Source organism: Somniosus microcephalus, chromosome 16 (genome assembly GCF_052327205.1).
Source record: "Somniosus microcephalus isolate GS21.2 chromosome 16, FLI_Smic_1.0, whole genome shotgun sequence".
In the NCBI taxonomy this organism is placed as follows: domain Eukaryota; kingdom Metazoa; phylum Chordata; class Chondrichthyes; order Squaliformes; family Somniosidae; genus Somniosus; species Somniosus microcephalus.
Genome location: NC_141002.1, coordinates 36,669,410 through 36,692,102, shown reverse-complemented (window position 1 = coordinate 36,692,102; position 22,693 = coordinate 36,669,410). Strand labels below are relative to the sequence as shown.

Below are 22,693 nucleotides of genomic sequence, written 5' to 3'. Positions count from 1 at the left end.
GTTTCCACAGCATTAGTCCAGGCCTCTGGAGTACTAGTCCAGTAACATAACCATTATGCTACCGTTCCCAGGCTGCTGGATTCGCACAACTTTAGTAGGCTCAAACCTAGCTTACAATGCATAATAGCAATTCTTTTGTACTTGCCCAAAATGTTTTAGCTGCTGTATAATAAAATAGATGAAGGATCTGATTTTTTTTAATTGGTGCAACTTTTTAAAAAAACACTATTTATTATGCAGCTGAATATTTGTTAAACAGATAATCACAGGGGTTGGGGAGAAGAGTTGAACAGCAGTAAAATTATTTTGGATCAGTCACATTTCTCAAAAGAGCCAAACTCTCAGAATATTGCATTGCACATCAGGTTACCAGGTTTTGTTTTAAAACTTAGTAATTTTTGATAAACAATTTATCACAGGACCATCAGGAAAAGTGTTTATATCTCAATAGGCTGCCATAGGTTGGAGTTATACTGTTGCCTACGCACAGCAGTACAAATGTCAGTCTTGCCTCAATAGTAAAACTCTCCCCTCTGGAGTCAGAAGGTCCCCAGAGACTTGAGCACATACTCTCGGCTAACACTTTGATGCAGTACTGATGGAGTGATGCACTGTCGGAGGTGCCACCTTTCACTTGAGATGTTATACATAGACCCTGTCTGCCTTCTTATATGGATGTAAAAGATCCCATGACACTATTTGATGAAGAGCAGGGAATTTCTCACATTGTCCTGGCCAACACTTATCCCTCAACCAACATCACCACAAACAGATTATCTGGTTATTTATCATATTGCTGTTTGTGGAATCTTACATTGCAACAGTGGCTACACTTCAAAAGAACGTCATTAGCTGTGAAGCGCTTTGGGACATTCTGTGGATGTGAAGGGTGCTGCATCAATGCAAGTTCTTTCTTTCTTGCTAAAATGCAACACAAATAACCACTTTGCATTAAACACCTACATTTATTATGGCTTCAACCACTGACCGCAGACATCCTACTTGAGAATTGGGTAAAAACATATGTATAAAATGCCTAAGATTTGGGTCAAAAAAATGCACCCTGATGACCAACAGTAAAACCTTTCTCTGATGATAAGAACGCACGTGTCATCAGTGTGTTGCATGGTCATAGTCACATGACAGGAACACAGCTGACCACCTCAGAACAATAGCTGAGTTTTGCTAGAATAAGGTCTGGTGTATTAGAGGCATCATTATGCCTTACCAGTGCTGAGCAAATGGATGGTCTGTGCTGGACAGTAATGGAGAATTGTCACAACAAAACAGCACTGCGAGGCATTAACTCATCTCACAGTTTACTTTAATTTCATACAAATGGAACAAGTAGCATTTAATTCCAAGTATTTATTTATAAGAACAATTTTAAAAAAATACATTTAACATTAATCACATACACAGACTTCCCACTAATTCGCACTTGCTTACTGTGGCCTGTAAACAATCTGTCATTGTTCAGACGGGACAAAGTTAACATAATGATGGCTTTTTTTTCCCTTTCTGTTCTTCTGAGAGCGTAGGTTTCTCAACAGAGGTTCTCTGTAACACAGCCTGACGGGAACACAATTAAGGAGGGATTTTACAGCCAATGAACCCTGCTGCCTTTAAGATTAAATCAAGCAGAACGTGCATATTTTAATGAAAGCAGACAGCTTAAATAAACCTGGTTTCAATTATGGACATATGCTCCCAGTAAACAAAAATTCAAATATATAATCAAAAATGGAATTACCAGGTCTCACTACTGTAGTTAGCACATGTCTCCTTCACAAAAATACAGCAAACTGAACCAGAAAGAGTCTACGGGGATAATCTCGCTCTCTGGTTGGCATCATTTCCCTCCCCTAGACTAGGCACCGCACACTTTTAATTAGAGAACTATAAATTATGCACACCAGTAACATTTAAATTGCAATTTTTTAAACAAAAACTTTTATTGCATTCATTTAAATGCATTCATAAAGCACAGAGTAAACCTCCAGCGCAGTAATTGTTATTTTACTATCATATAAAGCAGTTCACCACGACAGGACATGTTATGTAAAATTTAATTTAAAAAGTTAAGCTCCACTTAAAATAGAAAGAAAATCTATTATTCGTGGCAGCAAGTCAGAGGCAAGTTTTGCGATGTAACTGATGGGCTCACTCCTCTGAACAGATTACTGGCAGGGCTCCCGTATACGGTGGCTGACGATCCAGGCCTGGTCTGACATCGAATCTGCCTTTGGTCTGTACAATTTGTCTGCAAGCAACTGGAGAAATGGTCTCTCATTTAAAAAAGAAAATGTAATTTATAAATGATAACACTTCAGAAAAAAACACCCAATATGATTGAGAGAGAAAACTGTAATTTTACCGAGCATTAACTGTAGCAAAAGAAGCCCAACCTTTCCTTCAGCCCCCCACCCTGTGGTGTAAAAAAACAATACAAGTCTATACACTCCATTATCCACATTTTACATGGACATGCAGGTTGGTACCTGATGGCTTTACATCTGAACTTGTAGGTAAACTTCCTGTCCTGCATTAAGTTGCAATGGTCCAACTCTGCTCCCGATTCTGCTGCTCACTGCCGCACTCAGTCCAAGCTGATATTTCTGATACCGGGGATCCAACTCCACTGTACTTTGAAGAAAACAAAGATGGTGGCCAGACGCGACGTCAAACAAAAGTGGCCTATCTGCCTATATCAAATTATAATAAATATTCACACCGAAGACCCGGGGTGGGGGGACTAGCAGAAATTCCTCATCTTGTGATAGTTTTGCCACATCTGGAATGTTTTATTTTAATTCATTCACGGCAAAGGCAGCATTTATTGCCCATCGCTAATTGCCTGTGAGAAATAGTGTGCAACAGAGTTAGGGGGAAAAATTCGGCTGCTTTGCACCTCCCGTTAGAGGGCGCAAATGGGGTGCAAAGCAACTAGTGCCCGGGCGCGGCGATGTTTGCGCCGCTCGTGAAATTGAACAGACATTTTGTGGTGCTGCTAAACAATACCGCCACGCTCTCCTGCACCCGCAGATCGTGACGTCAGTTGAGCAGCAACGCCCCGGTAGTGCCCCGGACCGGATATTGAGTGGCACCCCCTGCCTTACTGCCTGCCGCTTGCAATGACAGGTTGAGGGGAGCGTTTTGCAGTTGGGAAGGGACTGGGGGAGCGCTATTTAAAGGCGGCTGCTTCCTGACTTTTTGTCAGTGACATTTTTGCACCACGCATTCTGAGAGAGAGAGAGAGACTTCTGTAGAGATTCAACGCTGTGTGAAGGAGTTTTGGGTACTGAGCAGCACTTTGCAGGTTCATTTTGATTTGACCTTCCTTGCATCGATTTAGAAGAGACTATGGGGGCTGCACTCTGAGCTCTTTCCCTGGGCCTCTCCATTGTTCTTTCCAGCAGAATTGTAGTACAAGTCTCTCCAGGCCGAGATTCAAGGCTGCAATGAGCAGGGTGTGGATGGAGAGCAAGATCGACCCTCCCCTTTAAGAACTGGCCGGCGCCAGTGTGTCTTTGTTCCACTGCTGACTGGCATCACATGAGCTTCTCCAGCGCTCTAAGTTAGCGCCTCGCTCCTCGGCGTTAGCACCTTAAGAGAGGTGTGTAGCACCTGATTTAGCGCTCCAATCACCTCATGGGCAATAGAAGCCAAGTTTGCAGTCAGAGATGATAATTAGCGCCAGGCGCTAAACTTTGCGCCTGGCCAATAATTGCGCCCCAAATGGGACGATACTGAATTTCTCCCCCTTAGATCCTTGAGCAAAGCAGCAGAAATGGTGGTGAGGGACAAATTCGGGGACAAAGAATATGTTCATGAACTGGGAGATAGGGGAGAAGAACTGGGAGGAGCAATGGGGAAACGAGGAGTGCCAACAAGAACTGGAAAGAAGGGTGGAAAGGATGCCACTGTGAGAGTCGCTGGAAATAAACAGACTGCGAGGCTTTCATAGCAGCAAAGAAAAACGCGTGTTAGCTTTATTAACTCTCCGCACGGACTGAGGGACTCGCAGGGCTATGACGTCATCACACAATCGACGACTCTTAAAGGGACCCTGCCCCGATAACCCACCAAGTTCTGTACATAACGTGGAGCGATAACAACATTGGCTATACATAGTGAATTGTGTTATTGTCCCTATGTGGTCTCCGCCACACCACTGTTAAATCAGATTTAGCAACATGGAGTACCAATTCATATTTAAAATAGATGTATTTCTCAGTACGAAATAAGGGAAAATCCCCACAAATGTCTCCTATGCAACTAGCGTGCAAAATTAAGGCACATGGGATTGGGGGCAAGGTATTGACTTGGATAGAGAACTGGTTGGCGGACAGAAAGCAAAGAGTTGGAATAAACGGGTCATTTTCCGAGTGGCAGGCAGTGACTAGTGGAGTACCGCAAGGATCGGTCCTAGGACCCCAGCTGTTCACAATATATATTAATGATCTGGATGAGGGAATTGGATGTAATATCTCCAAATTTGCAGATGACACAAAGCTGGGTGGGAAGGTATGCTGTGAGGAGGATGTCATGAAACTCCAGTACGATTTGGACAGGTTGGGTGACTGGGCAGAAACATGGCAAATGCACTATAATGTGGATAAATGTGAGGTTATCCACTTTGGTGGCAAAAACAGGAAGGCAGATTATTATTTGAATGGCAATAGATTGGGAGAAGGGGAAGTGCAAAGAGACCTGGGTGTTCTTGTGCACCAGTCGCTGAAGGTAAGCATGCAGGTGCAGCAGGCGGTTAAGAAGGCAAATGGTATGTTGGCATTCGTAGCAAAAGGGTTCGAGTACAGGAACAAGGATGTCTTGCTACAGTTATACAGGGCCTTGGTGAGACCGCACCTTGAGTATTGTGTGCAGTTTTGGTCGCCTTATCTGAGGAAGGACGTTCTTGCCATGGAAGGAGTGCAGCAAAGATTCATCAGGCTGATACCTGGGATGGCAGGAATGACGTATGAGGAGAGATTGCATCGATTGGGCTTATACTCACTGGAGTTTAGAAGATTGAGAGGGGATCTCATCGAAACCTATAAAATTCTGTCAGGCCTGGACAGACTAGATGCTGGAAGGATGTTCCCGATGGTCAGGGAGTCCAGAACCAGGGGTCATAGTCTAAGGATAAGGGGTAGGACATTTAGGACTGAAATGAGGAGGAATTTCTTCACTCAAAGAGTGGTGAACCTGTGGAATCCTCTGCCACAGAGGGCGGTGGAGGCCAGTTCATTAAATATATTCAAGAAAGAGTTGGATATATTTCTTAAGGCTAAAGGGATCAAGGGATATGGGGAGAAGGCAGGGACAGGGTACTGAATTTGAATGATCAGCCATGATCTCATTGAATGGCGGAGCAGGCTCGAAGGGCCGAATGGCCTACTCCTGCTCCTATCTTCTATGTTTCTATGTAATGGAATTTACGTATGCAGCTTATGTTATGAGAAGCCCTTGAGCCACTGCCTGTGCAGTGTAACTTCATGCCATGGACCCATATTGAGGGCAGAGATGCCAACTGTTCACATTTACCGCAGATATCAGCGTTATGGAAGCCCTGTCACTATATCCACATTCACAGACCAGGCTCTTCCCCAGATGTTGCTGCAGCAGCTGGCACGCCTGCTGTGGTCTGATGTAAGTTTGGGATCTCTTGCCCACAGTGTACAACACCGTCGATCACAGCAACAGTGAGTCAAAACATGATTTTAACAAATCATTTTCATAATCCAGCAACAGTTGATGTTCTTGACAGTGGCAGTTATTACCCAGTCCTGTACTACAATATTTCAAAATGATGTACAATGCTGGGCACTGACTGCCCCATTGAAATACTGAGTTGTGCACTGATAGACAAGATGTCATTGCAGCAGCAAACCACACCCTTGAGCAAACAGTTACTTTGGATTTTGTGTCTCATGAAAAAGGCAGCCTGCTTTTACAATAAATTTTCCTTTCCTGTCAGCTCGACATCAGGGGAATGAGGACTCTCACTCAGCATTCATGCATCAGGCTGCATTGTGGCCAGACATTATAATGGCCTAGAAAATTATCATGGGAACCCTAAAATGGCATGTCTCCAGTGATAGCTTTTCTATCGTTAGAATTTAAATTTTGCAAGACAGGATAGTTGTTTACAGTTCTAGTTCTGAAATTTTATTTAAAGAGTTGCCAGGTACATGGGAGGCCCATAACTGTAATTCTTGTGGATCATCCATGGTTCTTTATAGTAGCATTCAGGTAGAAATGATTGTGTGTGTGCGTGTGTGTGAGAGAGACATTATGGGAGAGATACAGTGCGAGGATGAGCTTGCATGTGAGGGAGAGCAAGTATGTGAGGGAGAGCAAGTATGTGAGGGAGAGCAAGCATGTATGAGAGTGACTGACGGAGAGAAGGTGTGTGTGTGTGTGAGAGAGAGAGTGCATGCGTGACAGAAGGTGTGCGCCTGAGAGAGAGACTGCGAGAGATAGCAAGCGCGTGAGAAAGAGAAAAAGTGAGAGAATGGGAGTGCATATAAGAGACTGTCTGAGGGAGAGGAGGTTCGTGTGCTGAGAGTAAGTGCACAGGCGAGAGTAAATACGCAAGTGAGTGGGCACAAATGTGTGTGTGTGTGAGACAAAGAGTGAGTACAGGAGTGGCAAAGAGTGTGTGTATGTGTGAGAGAGTGAATGTATGTGTGTGAGGGAGTCAGCATGTCAGAGATAGAGTGGGAGGGATAGAGATAGAGGCCAAGATTTTCCTTACCTTGGCGGGTCCGGTCCGGGCTGAGCGACATCGGTGGCGGGTCCCGACCCCACAGCTGGCTCCATCCCGCTCTGGAAAATGATTTTCCATTGATGGGGCTTTTTAAGCCCACCCAGCGCGTTTCCCGGACCAATTAGAGGAAGCGGGTCTGGTGACATCATTCATGACGCGTCATCAGCCGGTTTCCTTAAAGGTTCTTTCAATTCCTTCCTCCCCTCCTAAACCCCTCCCCCCCTGTCTCTGCACCTGCTTAATATCTGTTACATCTCCAGCTTTTTCCAGTTCTGATGAAGGGTCCCAGACCTGAAACGTTAACTCTGTTTCTCTCTCCACGGATGCTGCCTGGCCTGCTGAGTATTTCCAGCATTTTCTGTTGTTATTCCTTAAAGGGACCATAGCCAACTTTCTTTTAACATTTGTGCTGTCAGTGTTCTACAGCATTGAGGTGCTGCAAGCACTGACAATCACTGCACAGAGGTGCAAGGCTGCACCCAGGTTCTCCCATGACTCCCTCCATATGCTAATACAAAAGCAAAATACTGCGGATGCTGGAAATCTGAAATAAAAACAGAAAATGCTGGAAATACTCAGCAGGTCAGGCAGCATCTGTAGAGAAAGAAGGTGAGTGTGGCTTTGTACTAATGTTTCGTGATCTAATGAGATCATTGGAAGGTTTGCAGCACTGCACCCAGGTCCTCCTGACCACATCCAGTTCTGACGAACGGTCATCAACCTGAAACATTGGCCCAGAAATTCGGCTCTCCCCGGGTGGGTACGCACGGGGTACTCACCCGTAGGCCGAATGGAATTGCCGGTTTCCTGCATGCACTGCGCATGCGCGGGAAACCGGCACTTCCGATCCTCTGAACGAAGAGGTTCAGAGGTCAAACGCGCGCGCAGGGGAGGCTGCGCGTGCGCTTTGAACTTAGTTTTTTTTTTACAGGTTTTCCCGGGAGGGTAAGCCTGCAGGATTTACACATTTAAAAAGCAGGCGTAAGGCCTGCTTTTTGCAAGGTAAGTGGCCAATTAATTAAAATTAAAACATTTTTTCCACAGGTTTATTATTTTTAAATACTTTAAAGCAAGGTAAGTTTATTTTTAGCCCCGTTAGAATATAAAATTATTTTTTTCAAAAATTTAAATTATTGCTTAAAATAGTTATTTAATGTAATTTATAGTTTATTTAAAAAGTATAATTTTTTATTTTTATTTGAAGGTTTACTGCTATTTTGGGCCCGTAGTATTTATAAGTTTTGACAGGTCTACCTGTCAATCTTATGAATGGGCTTTTCCCTCCTCCGATTGGCTGCCCATGGCTCACGTGATCCCAGGGGACGCATCGCACTAACTACGCCCCTGGGACACGCAAGCACAGCGCGCCGGCAGCTGGGCCAGGCCCCGGAGCGGAATTCCACGGGGCCCTACAGCTCAACTGCCGGCGCGCAAGGTAAGTGCAGGTCGGGGGCTTACTCGAATTTCTGGGCCATTAACTCTGTTTCTCTCTCTATAGATGCTGCCTGACCTGCTGAGTATTTCCAGCATTTTCTGTTTTTATTCCCTCCATATGCTGGTGCTTATGGAGGGAGTCGCAGCACGCAGGGAGGTCCTCTTCTGTACCTATGGGCGGAAGAGACCTCCCCAGGAGACCAACACAGCCTGGTTGCACATTGCAGAGGTCACAAGCAGGGATGTCGTCAGGAGAACTTGGGTGCAGTGGTGCAAACCTTTCAATGATCTCATTAGATCACGAAGTGTTAGTACAAAGCCATTCTCACATTCATCCTGCTGTGCCTCTCATCACATCCCCATCACTCTGCCTTCCCTACCCTACTCCTGCACATCCTTACTCACACCAACTTACCTTGCACCTCCACCCATCCCTCTCTATCTACATTATCACTTCCCCATCTCACTAGCCACCCCTCACACTCACCCTTATCCTAGTGCAATAATACCAACTAACAACACACAAGGGTAGCCACTTGGGTGTTTTATCCAATGTTCATGTAAAGTTTCTGTTAATTACATAGGATATACAGCACAGAAACAGGCCATTCGGCCCAACCAGTCCATGCTGGCGTTTATGCTCCACTCGCACCTCCTCCCGTCTTTCCTCATCTAAATCAATCAGCATAACCCTCTATTCCCTTCTCCCTCATATGCTTGTCTAGCCTCCCCTTAAATGCATCTATACTATTCACTTCAACCGCTCCCTGTGGTAGCGAGATCCACACTCTCACCACTTTTTGGGTAAAGAAGTTTCTTCTGAATTCCGTATTGGATTTCTAACAGGACTAGACAGACTAGATGCAGGAAGGATGTTCCCGATGGCGGGGGAGTCCAGAACCAGAGGTCACAGTCTAAGGATAAGGGGTAAGCCATTTAGGAGAGAGATGAGGAGGAATTTCTTCACCCAGAGAGTGGTGAATCTGTGGAATTCTCTACCACAGAAGGCAGTAGAGGTCAATTCATTAAATATATTCAAGAAGGGGTTGGATATATTTCTTAAGGCTAAAGGGATCAATGGATATGGGGAGAAAGCAGGGACCGGGTACTGAATTTGGATGATCAGCCATGATCACATTGAATATCTTCTATGCTTCTATGTGACTATCTTATATTGATGGCCTCTAGTTATGCTCTTCCCCACAAGTGGAAACATTCTCTCTCTACCCACTCTATCAAAACCTTTCATAATTTTAAAGGCCTCTATTAGGTCACCCCTCAGCTTTTTTTCAAGAGAAAAGAGACCCAGCCTGTTCATCCTTTCCTGATATGTATACCCTCGCATTTCTGGTATCATCCTTGTAAATCTTGCCTGCATCCTCTCCAGTGCCTCCATTTCCTTTTTATAATATGGTGACCAGAACTGTACGCAGTGTGGTTTAACCAAGGTTCAATACAGGTTTGGCATAACTTCCCTATTTTTCAATTCTATACCTCTAGAAATAAACCCTAGTGCTTGATTTGCTTTTTTTATGGCCTTGCTAACCTGTGTCGCAACTTATAATGATTTGTGTATTTGTACTCCGAGATCCCTTTGCTCCTCTACCCCACCTAGACTCACACCCTCCAAGTAATAAGTGGACTCCCTATTCTTCCTACCAAAATGTAATACCTCACATTTATCTGTGTTGAACTTCATTTGCTAATTATATGCCCGTTCTGCAAATTTATTAATGTCTTCCTGTAATTTGTTACAGTCCTCCTCAGTATTGACTATCCCCCCTAATTTGGTGTCATCCGCAAATATAGAAATTGTGTCTTTGATTCCAAAGTCTAAATCATTAATGTAAATTGTGAACAACAGTGGTCCCAGCACTGATCCTTGTGGGACCCCACTTCCCACCTTCTACCATTGTGAACAGCTACCCTTTACCCCTACTCTCTGCTTTCTGTCTTGAAGCCAGCTAGCTATCCATTCTGCTACTTGTCCCCTGACTCCACATTCTCTGACCTTGTTCATCAGTCTATTATGGGGTACCTTATCGAAGGTCTTTTGAAAATCTAGATAAATTACATCTACTGCATTACTGTTGTCTACTCTCTCTGTTACCTCTTCAAAAAATTGAATGAGCTGTCAAACATTGAAACCTTTATTTTCAACACTTTCTGTTCTTGGACAGATTTGTGTGCACCTTTGGAAGTGGCTTTGTGAGTTGCAGTGAATGGTGAGACAAAACGGTACCCCCCACAATGTTGATGAGTGTGAAAGGAATGGCTTGGGCATTGTAAGGCTGCTTTATGGTGTTGGTGTGGGGTGGTGCCAACCTGGCGCATCATGTGGCAGCCATGGTGTACAGCGTCAAGTGAAGTAAATCTGGCCATGGTGAGGCCATCCCTGGCCTCCCGGGCAGCATTGTGGTCGGGTGCTGATGCCCTGTGTCCTGTGCAGCATCAGGTGATTGCGGAGTGGGTTGGTGTTGTTGTTGATGCTGCTGGTGTGCCTGGTGCTGCTGGTGTTGGGGCTGATCATGGTCAGATTCTGAGGACCAAGGTGAGAGAGTATAAATGGCACCCATGTTGATGGAATAGATGGCAGGTGAAGTAGAGATGACCGAAGCATTCTGTCAATGGAGAGAGTGTTCTTCCAATGAGGTAAGAGTCGATGAAGAGTGGAAAGCCTGCAGAATCTATGCTGGAAATGGACTGAGAAACAGCTTGTGGCTGAAGATAGTGATGATCTGTCCAGTGGGAGCTTTTACTGTACATTTGAAGCTGTCAAGTAATCAGCTGGGGCAATGGCCACTGAACTCCCACCTCAGGTTGACAGCCATGGTCCCCGAACAGCGTGGTTCCCGTGGACATGAAGTTAAAGTGAAAAGGGAAGTTAAAAAAGCCTGTTGATCTGTCAACTAGATGCTAATGAGATTAATTAGGTCGCCCGCCGCTGCCTGTCGGGTCTGCTCAGCGCTGACAGACCTTGTGTGTGTGTGTGTGTGTGTGTGTGTGTGAGGGAGTCAGCATTTGATGGTTAGAGTGGGAGGTATAGAGATAGCGTGTGAGGGAAAGAGATAGTGTGTGAGAGTGAGGGTGTGTGTATGCGTGCATTGGCTCCAAGTTCAGCAGATTCACCCACGTACTTTGTAGAGAAGATTTCTGAATGGTAACACAGAATAGCTGCTCACACACATCATGAATTCTTTGTCGGCAATAGTTGGGGAAGATTCATTCAGGTCATCAATGTGTAAACGGCATACTGGATCTTACAGTGCTCAAAATATATGGCAGCCAGGGGACTGCAGCACTGCTACCAACAGGCATTTATGTTTATTACTGAAGCACAGAGAGAAATCTGCTCTTGAAATTATACTTTTTGTAGCTAAGTGCACTAGTGCTGTCCCAATTACCTTCCATTATGGCACCATTAACCTGCAGGATGTTACATTCAATTAAATACTGAAACTATCCACTCACCTAATGTTTTACTCTCAGCCTTTTTATATTGAGTGATAGTTGGTGTAAAGTTGATGCAGTTTTCTCTGCTGAAAGGGAGAGAGATTTTTTGCAAATCCTGTTACAAATTCTAAGCTTTAAAGAGCCCCAACTCCACAGAGGAGAGGAATTAGATTAGAGTAACACGCATTGAATTAAGAACACAATTTAATATTTCATTATTTATAAATTACAAGAACATGATTTTGGTACTGCAATAGAAGTGATAATTCCACCTGAAGTACCCAGCACACATTCTAAATAACAACAGAAAATGCTGGAAAAACTTAGCAGGCCAGGCAACATCCGTGGAGAGAGAAATAGAGTCAACGTTTCAGGTCAAAACCCTTTGTCAAGACTGGAAAAGCACAGGGAATGAAACAAATTAAAAGGCCAGTTTGGAGGCTGGGAGAGAACAAAAGAGAAGTGAAGAGACATTGGGGCAGAAATTCGGGTCGGGGGCTTGCCGCGCGTGCAAGCCCCCGATCTGCACTTACCCGACGCGCCTACCGTTCACCTCCAGGGACGCCTGGAGTTCCTGTTTGAAAGAGAAGAATCCCGGGCAGCGTCTGACGTCACGCCGCCCAGGAGTGCAGCCAGCGCGAAGCCTGGAGCGCGCTGTGCAACTGAGACACGCCCCTTGAGGTCTCAGTTTAATAGGACACGCCCCCAATGTTTCTCACAAGCTGAAAAGCATTTTTACATGGAGAGCAGCATTTCAAATAGGTTTTTGGTATTTTTATGAAGCTTTTGGTAACTTTTATAAACTTTTAAAAACGTTTACATTATTTTGAAGAATCTGGAGTAGTTTTAAACAGAATTAAAGCAATTTAAAGACTTTTAAAAGCCCTGAAAGAATTTTTTTCATTCCATTTATTTATTTAGCAACGTCGTCGTCATACGTGTCTTCACACTGTTCCCTTTGGGGAACTGTATGAAGTGGTGGAAGGATTTATGGCCGTGGTTAACGCTCATTCCGTGACCATAACCATCTTTGAACCAGCCATTAGGGTGGTTAGTCCTATGGCGGGAGGGTTTTACGGGCTCCCACAAGCTATACGAGGAGGGGGGGGCCACCCACACCCACGGACGCAAATATCCCACTGGATGTCAACCCAGAATTTAGAGCCGGAGCTCCGACTCCACTTGCCGGGACTGTCTGGAGCGGGGTTCGAAACCCTACCCCGTCTGGCCCAGCAGCGGGGATCCTACCGCTACGCCAAAGGCCCACTCCGATTAGCAACGTGAAATGGCTGGAATGAGCACAATTCACGGCATTAAAAGAACTCACAATTGAACTGATGATGACCTCAGCAATCTCCTCAACGAGGTGGAGGCGCAGCGCCTGCTCATCATTGGTAATGAGAAGTCAAAGGCACCGCAAAAAGGACAGATGATAGCTTGGTCTTTCAAGTGGTAGCATAGGGCTCCAGTCACGGGGAGGGGAAAAGGCGCAGGAAATGTATGGGTGTCACCTTTTGCGCGGAGTGGGCCTTTTGCGTAGCGGTAAGCATCCCCACCGCTGGGCCAGAAGGATTAGGGTTTCGAACCCCGCTCCAGACAGTCCCGGCAAGTGGAGTCGGAGCTCCAACTATAAATTCTGGGTGGACATCCAGTGGGATACTTGCGTCCGCGGGTGTGGGTGGCCCCCCCCCTCAGATGGGTTGTGGGAGCCCATAAAACCCTCACGCCATAGGACTAACCACCCTAATGGCTGGTATGAAGATGGTTATGGTCACGGAAGGAGCGTTAACATGGCCAGAAATCCTTCCACCACTTCATACAGTTCCTGAAAGGGAACAGTGTGAGGATACGTACGACGATGACCTCTTGCGCAATGCACCTCCTTGGACCCTCAGTCGCAGATGCGAGGGGGCAAATCGTGCAATTGTTAAATTTTTCATTTTATTGACATGTAAAATGTTGGCCCAGTAATTCCGTTCCAAACGCGTGAGTACGGTCGGGGTACTCACGCGTCTGGCCGGAGGAAATGCCAGTTTTCAGCATGCACAGCGCATGCGGGGAAAACCGGCATTTCCTGTCCTCTGAACGAAGGGGTTCAGAGGCAGAACGCGTGCGACTGCACAGGCAGCGTGTGCGCAGTAAAATTCGCCGGTTTCATTCATGCTTTCAGTGAGGTTAAGTCCTTACAACTTACACATGAAAAAAGCATGAGTACAGTTGCTCCAGAGGCTGCGGAGGAAGATATATTTTATCGTGGAGCTTCTGAAAGGCAATATTTTTGTTTGGGAAAGGGAGGAAAGTTATTTTAAGAAATGCTGAGCTAAGTTTTAAAGTTTATTTTTGTTTTTTAAAACGGGTTTTCAGTACTGTAGGTAGAAGGAGCAATTGTGGCTATGTGAATTGAATTTGCTGTGTTTATTAAATGTGAAAATGACTCCAACATTTTTAAGAAAGAAACTTTTCATCAGTAATATATTATTTTAAGTAATTATGTATGTATGTCTGTATATATTCCTTTGCATATATGTATGTATATATTCCTTTACTTATGTGTATGAATGTATGTATTTAATTATGACTTTCAGAGAAAGTAACTTATTGGAAAATCATAATTAAATACATACATTCATACACATAAGTAAAGGAATATATACATATACGTAAAGGAATATATACAGACATACATACATAATTACTTAAAAGAATATATTACTGATGAAAAGTTTCTTTCTTAAAAATGTTGGAAATGTTACATTACTCATTTTAGAACAGTCATTTTCACATTTAATAAACACAGCAAATTCAATTCACACAGCCACAATTGCTCCTTCTACCTACAGTACTGAAAACCCATTAAAAAAAAAAATTTAACTTTAAAACTTACCTCATCATTTCTTAAAATAACTTTCCTCCCTTTCCCAAACAAAAATATTGCCTTTCAGAAGCTCCACGATAAAATATATCTTCCTCCGCAGCCTCTGAAGCAACTTTACACATGTTTTTTTCATGTGTAAGTTGTAAGGACTTAACCTCACTGAATCCATGAATGAAATCGACGAAGTTCACTGCACACGCGCTGCCTGTGCAGTCGCACGCGCTGTGCCTCTGAATCCCTTCGTTCAGAGGACAGGAAATGCTGGTTTTCTCCGCATGCGCTGTGCATGCTGAAAACCGGCATTTCCTCCGGCCAGACGCGTGAGTACCCCGACCGTACTCACGCGTTTGGAACGGAATTACTGGGCCATTAAGAGGTATTCAAAACGAGACGAGATGGTGATAGGACTAGTGGAGACAAAAGACAGCTCTAGATTAGATGTGAAATGCGCTGGCAGAATGGGAGACAGCTGCCATGTGAGAGAGAAAAAAGTGGGGGGGAAAGGCCAAGACAAAGGTATGGATAAAAAATAAGTAAAAATGAAATGGGGGCCAAGGTTATGATCTGAAATTGTTGAACTCGATATTGAGTCCAGAAGGCTGTAAAGTGCCTAATCGGAAGATGAGGTGCTGTTCCTCGAGCTTACGCTGAGCTTCCGTGGAACAATGCAAAAGCCCGAGTACAGTGAGGTCTGAGTGGGAATGGGGCGGTGAATTAAAATGACAGGCGACCGGAAGCTCGGGGTCATCCTTACGGACTGAACGGAGGTGTTCCGCAAAGCGGTCACCCAATCTGCGTTTGGTCTCCCCAATGTAGAGGAGACCACATCGTAAGCAACGAATACAGTATACTAGTTTGCAAGAAGTACAAGTAAATTGCTGTTTCACCTGGAAGGGGTGTTTGGGGCCCTGGACAGTGGGAAGGGGGGAGGTATAAGGGCAGGTGTTGCATCTCCTGCGCTTGCACGGGAAGGTACCGGGCGAAGGGGAAGGGGTGCTGGGGAAAACGCATTTTAAACTTTATCCTGTTGCTTTATACATGGACTGGCAGACAGCCACACAAACAAAGAAACGGTGTTGCACATTATTTCAAAGCATCAACGTGAGAGTGTCTGAAAGTCAGAATAATTCTGTATACCTCAAGGGGTTGGCAGATTTTAATCTGTGGAAGAGACTTGCTGGTGAACTGTCCATCATGCCAACTCCTCCAGGTGATGGACAATGCCCTCAGTACACTTCACCACCATGGGTACCTTCTGACTAATGATCATCTGAAAGAACTACAAGACATTCAAGGCAGCAGCAATTCAGACTTCCCTGAATTATCAACTTGTTCAATCCCTCTTTTACCCTTAAGGGACACCCAGGCAATACTAGCAATGCCTTCAATTGATTGGTTAATATTCTGGGGAGTGAGTTAAACTCTAGTAGCATTGTTTGTGATGGAAAGCTTCAAAATTTCTCAATAGTTAAACATTTCTGTGCTGAGATCATACAGCAATATTTACATAGAACCTTGAATGCCCATCATTACAGAAGGTGACTCAACTTGGAGAGCAATGGAAATTGAGAGACACATCATCATGTTTAAGAGTTTGCAAACCAAGCTCCTGAGATATTGACACAATACAGTTTCCATTTGCTTGATATGGAGTGCAGACTCCTCAGATGAAGATATGCTGCTTACCTAAGCCCAGAGAGATTAGGTGAAGGTTTCCTTTATCCCTTTCATGAGGTGTCAACTTGTCTTTTGCAGATGCAGAATAGTGCCTGGATATGGAGAGAAGACAAGAGAAGAGGGAACCATTGAAATACAGCAAGAGGATCATCTCAGTGACATATCTGTAGAGTGAAGTAGCTGATAGAGGACATGGTGCTTGATCTTGGTCCTGACTGTACAGATATTCCCAATGGACTGAACTAGTAGCTCATGTGATCGAGTGTCTGGTAGCCAAGTGCGATATTGGGAAACGTGTTTACTCAAACTGAATGTGACGTGTAAGCAATAGTCTTCATGTAGAACAAACACAGTAAACTGTGTGCACTCCAGAATATTCACCGTTACCTGCTCATTAGTGTTCCTCGAGGCCGTGCAGAGTTACATTTCTATATCCTGGGCACACTCACCATCTCCTCTTTACTGACTTTCTGATTGCATGGTGAATGAACAATAGCTGGGGGTGTTTTCACAGACGAAACATCCTCTTTGGGCCAACATAACTTCTAGGCTGCACCACTTCACTCTCACTCTATATGATCTCACACAAAAACTTGAGCCTTGGAGCACATTTCTAAACATCTCTGTTTCAATCATCTATAACTTGTAGTTTTTAAAAAATCTATATGAGTTTTACCTTTAGTTACAGTTCCCATTAACACCACCATTAATCTGCTGAGTTTTGCTGTGTGGGACCATGACAATGTTACATGACAGGAACAGGTGGCGTTTCTACAACAATATAACACTAGAACAAGGTTATAATAGGGTCAGCTGACAGAAAGAAGGTTTTTACTGAAATATAATACCCTCTGTTTTACAGAATTGTATCATTCCTGGAGGTTAGGGGTGAATTATTGAATGTGCTCTTATATTGACTATGGCCACTATGTGTTTGGTTGCTTTGCCACTCAAATATATTAATCCAAAGACAACAAGGAGTTCACCACTTCTGCAATTAATTCTTTATTCTTCTTATCTTTGTATCATCCATGCCCAATTTGCCATCTGTCTCCAGATCCCTATTGTTCTGATCTCTCATCCCTCAACCTTGATAACTCATGTCTTGCAAGCCCTTCCTTACCACCAACCAGCCCTGGCTTCCACTTAGATTCCTGTTCTTCTTCTCAGATCCCCACAAATACATTTATCCAAATGCAATTCTAATGAAAAGCTAGTGCAGGAATTAAATCGAAAAGCTTAAAGACCCTTGTTTATTACATCACCACTATTACTCCAAGTGAAGTTAGAGGCGGCAGTATTTCATTTTGGAACAACTATAGTATTGCTGGAGGTACCTGTAGTGGGAACTTTAATGCATTTCCCTACTGACTAGAAAGCCACAGACTGCAGTCCAGGAACTTCCTGTAATTCAGAATTTCCTGTCTGAGCCAGCTGACTCTCAGCAGTTATTGGCCAGTTAACAAGATGGAGCAAAGTACAAAAATGAGATATTCCCATCTTGGCAAGGAGAAAGTAAGGACTAACTGACTCACCCAGTTCCAATCACAGAGCAGAGTGTGAATGAAATGCCTTGTTGACAGTGCCCTTTAAATCCAATATAAACCTCAAACTGAATGAGACAAGCCTGGGTTTGATCAATCTATTGGTGAGTGATGGAAAGAACATTGTTGGCACAGAAAAATAAAAGAGTGTTTCTTACACCTGTAGACTGAAACCCCATGAGGCCCATCTGAAACACAAACCTGAGAAAATGGCAGTGCCTAAACCCCTTCCCAATAATGTGATTTGCCAGTGGTCTTCAGTAGGTGATAACTGAACACGGATAGTTAGCCACTGGAGTTCAAAGCATAGTGTATGAAGGATGAAAGAGGGTAATAATCACTGTGGTTTTCAGGTGTAGTAAAATTCCACTGGTGTCAGGGATTGGCCATTTGTAGGTCATAAGCAGCAGAAAATATTCCATTATGGATCTGACAGACCACAGAATGTATCTGAGGCAATGGGGAGGGAGGAATTGATCAGTTCGCAAAGTGTCTTTTTATTGTAAAATGTTATTTGTCATACAAACAGAAATAGTAGAAAATGGCAGTGGAGGAGAAGTGAAAAGCTCCCCCAACCAAAATAAAATCAATTAAAGTGAAAAGAAGGGATGAACAAAGGAAGAGTGGAATGTGTAGTATTGATGCATTTTAAGAGTTCGATGCATTAATCGTCCCTTGAAGTCTGTAATTATGTTTTAATGTATAGTAGGTAGCAAATTGTGGTGCCATTCACTTTTTTAAAATGACCTGGGAAGACAGCTAGTGTTCGGTGAGGTCAAATGTCACACAGCACTTACTTTACTGAGCCACCCTCATCAAAGGAATTGGTTACCATTCACACAGCATTAAGGCACTTACTATCCCCTACATATTATGAACAGTACTAGATGACTGTCGGTGAACTGCAATACAATGATTCCATTAGGTGGTTGGGGGGGGGGCGGCATTCAGGTGAAAATATTAACCATGGGAGTGCCATCAGAACATCCTCTATGGATGTCTCTGGAATTTATCTGGGAAGACTGAAATTAACTTTGTGCAGCCTTTCAAGCAGGAACAGTTGAGAAATGGTTTGACAGTGTACCACGTCTGTCATGTCACGCTCAGTGTTTGTGAAGTAGTCTGAGCTTTAAGCAGTACGCACCAGATGTACAACACCATGCTGTGGAGAACACTGTGTAGCTTTCGCTAAGTATTGTGGTCATGTCGACCATGAATGTACAGATACTCAGTAATGGTACAGTGTTAGGCGTAAGAACTGGGTTCTATTAGATAATACTGGTCCGAGATGTCACAGTATATTATATTGTACCTGATGTATTCAAATGTCATGAAGTGTAACAACATGGAACATAACAGTGCCATGACACAAATGTCTTGAATTAGATTATTTATTTCAGTGTGTGTATGTGTTTGCATTTGTCAAACTCACAGTTTTAATGGGAAACAGAAACATTGTACGCCAACAATCTGTTTGTGCGATAGACTCTGCTTAAATAAACACACGTTAAGTGAATATATCCATTAAAGTGACAAGATATTGTAAACCTCAAACAATTTTGTCTCTATTCCCATTGCATTCATTCTTGTCAACTGAGCCATTGAACCATAAAGGGAATCAAGGGTTTTTCTTTCCTCTATTATTTTCTATGTTTACAGTCCGAATGGCCCACAGAAACATTTTACATGACAACGTGTGCATCAGTTCCAATTCATTCTTTCCCAGGACCTTGAAACTGTTGAACACCTGTACGCTTCCTCCCTCCTCAGTCATTCCTACCTTCAACAATCTAAAGATTTATAAACCCCAAAGCTATCATCATTTAATCACCACTTGTTGATTTACCCCGTCTTCAGTTTTGTATTTTTGAACCTTACTGCTGTCCTCTACTAAGAACATTGGCCCTCGAGGTTACTCGATTGTAAAAAAACTCATTGCTCACTCTCTATTGTCCTTACAATCTATCCAACACTAATTTGAATGCAATAAATGTATGAAAACATTTACATTTCAGTGGGCTTTAGTTACAGCATTGGTTACAAGCAGTTTATATTAAAAAGTGTGTGAGAAATGGTGCAACAGATAAAATTCTTCTTCCTATTTCATATTGAAAATCCATTTAGCTAAATTAATAAAATATCATGGTAACCAGGTTCATTATTTTCCTGTTACTGGTGACGATTACACTATCCAAAATGACACAGGACATAGGTTCCTTTTTTTTGGTGTATTATATGCTTGCCAATGGATGACTGTTCAAGATATGGAACACTATGGATTTTAGGCCCCTAGTGTTGTAGTTAAACACCCCTATGGTGAGTTTACTATGGGTTAGATTCAAAGAAAGCTCAGTCTGCTTACACCAAACATGCACCTGCACTTTACCTGTAACCAGAGGAGAGAGCCCCCTACTGCACGAATGGGAGGTTTCCGTTAATTGTGGATTGTGATCATTTGTGAATCCCAGGCGCAAATTATTAGTTTTATTGTTCATTGCCTTATTATTCATTGCCAAACAAAGCATCCACAATTCTACTTCCACTTACAGAAAACGGTACAATTTAGAACAACACAGCAAATTAGAGGGTAGCATTTACAATGCAGTTAAAAGACGATTTGAAGGGCGGTGTTGCGATAGGACAATGTTTTCAGAAGCACCAGCAGATATTCAAAGAAATTAGGGAGAAGATAGCAGAGGCACTAGTATCCAAATATTTAAAAAAATCAATAGATAAGGATCATATGAGGCAAATTTCCACTTGACCACAATATGCAACAAGGTGTTTGTATGCAAGGGGTTACACGTGGCTGGATCATATATTTTGAATAGATAGATCACTGTACTGTTCCTGTCTAACAAGCATGTACCATATTATGAACCAAGTTACATAGAGAATAGGAATTCTAATTATCAGGGTGGTAGTCCAATGCTGAAAGACTGCCAAACTAGACATAGGAGACCCTAGACTTTACCCCATGGCTATAGTACAAAGGAAGAGAATGAGACTGACATTTAACTACATGTCCCCTAGAGGGCAACGCCTGAAGGCAGAAACTTACCTCTTCTGTCCAGTCTGTCAATCCAGCTTTTCCGAAGGAGCCATCCCCATATTTTAGTTCCTCAACTGCTGCTTACCTCTTGATTTCTCTCCCTATCAACATGCTCTGTATTAGGAAATATGATGCTCTATCTTGGCATAACATTAATTGTGGGCACAAATAGTCTTGTGGAGGTACTGGCCATAATCTTCCAATCCTCCTTAGATACAGGGGTGATGCCAGAGGACTGGAGAATTGCAAATGTTACACCCTTGTTCAAAAAAGGGTGTAAGGATAAACCCAGCAACTACAGGCCAGTCAGTTGAACCTCGGTAGTGGGGAAACTTTTAGAAACTATAATCCGGGACAAAATTAACAGTCACTTGGACAAGTGTGGATTAATTAAGGAAAGCCAGCACGGATTTGTTAAAGGCAAATCATGTTTAACTAACTTGATTGAGTTTTTTGATGAGGTAACAGAGAGGGTTGCTGAGGGCAATGCGGTGGATGTGGTGTACATGGATTTCCAAAAGGCGTTTGACAAAGTGCCACATAATAGGCTTGCCAGCAAAGTTGAAGCCCATGGAATAAAAGGGACAGTGGCAGCATGGATACGGAATTGGCTCAGTGACAGGAAACAGAGAGTAGTGGTGAATGGTTGTTTTTCGGACTGGAGGAAGGTATACAGTGGTGTTCCCCAGGAGTCGGTACTAGGACCACTGCTTTTCTTGATATATATTAATGACTTAGGCTTGGATGTACAGGGCACAATTTCAAAATTTGCGGATGACACAAAACTTGGAAGTATAGTAAACAGTGAAGAGGATAGTGGTAGACTTCAAGAAGACATAGACAGGCTGGTGAAATGGGCGGACATGTGGCAGATGAAATTCAATGCAGAAAAGTGCAATGTGATACATTTTGGTGGGAAGAATGAGGAGAGGCAATATAAACTAAAGGGTACGATCCTAAAGGGGGTGCATGAACAGAGAGACCTGGGGGTATATGTGCACAAATTGTTGAAGGTGGCAGGGCAAGTTGAGAAAGTGGTTAAAAAAGTATATGGGATCCTGGGTTTCATAAATAGTGGCATAGAGTACAAAAACAGGGAAGTTATGATGAACCTTTATAAAACACTGGTTCCGCCTCAACTGGAGTATTGTGTCCAATTCTGAGCACCGCACTTTAGGAAGGATGTGAAGGCCTTAGGGAGGGTGCAGAAAAGGTTTACGAGAATGGTTTCAGGGATGAGAAACTTCAGTTACGTGGATAGACTAGAGAAGCTGGGGTTGTTCTCCTTAGAGCAGAGAAGGTTGAGAGGAGATTTGATAGAGGTGTTCAAAATCATGTAGATAGAGAGAAACTGTTGCCATTGGCAGAATGGTCGAGAACCAGAGGACACAGATTTAAGGTGATTGGCAGAAGAACCAAAGGCGACATGAGGAAAAACTTTTTTATGCAGGAAGTGGTTAGGATCTGGAATGCACTGCTTGAAAGGGTGGTGGAGGCAGATTCAGTTGTGATTTTCAAAAGGGAATTGGATAAGTACCTGAAGGAAAATAATTTGCAGAGCTACGGGGATAGGATGGGGGAGTGGGACTAACTGAAGTGCTCTTGCAGAGAGCTGGCACAGGCTCGATGGGCCGAATGACCTCCTTTTGTGCTGTAACCATTCTATGATTCTATGATTAGTGGCTGTGACTCCCAAATTGCTTATAGTGCCTACCACTACCATTGTCTCCCACTCCCTGGCTGCTAGAATGACTGTATGAATCTTAGCAGCAGCAGAAACAAGATGGCCACGCTCCATAACTGGCTACTTTCTCTGGCAGATTGTCTTTTTCCTCCTAAATTGCAGTCACGTTGAAAAAAAGTGTGAAGTTGGAAAGATGTTGTAC

The 22,693-nt window shown here is 43.5% G+C and overlaps 1 long non-coding RNA gene across 1 annotated transcript; it reads right to left on the bottom strand.

Moving 5' to 3' along the window:
* Positions 1–1,307: 1,307 nt before the first annotated feature.
* On the bottom strand, positions 1,308–20,940 carry LOC147106073 (uncharacterized). The gene is made up of 4 exons (XR_015081328.1): positions 20,817–20,940; positions 16,221–16,303; positions 2,502–2,641; positions 1,308–2,273 (listed from the first exon to the last, which is right to left on the bottom strand). It is a non-coding gene; the product is annotated as an uncharacterized LOC147106073 (long non-coding RNA).
* Positions 20,941–22,693: the final 1,753 nt, after the last annotated feature.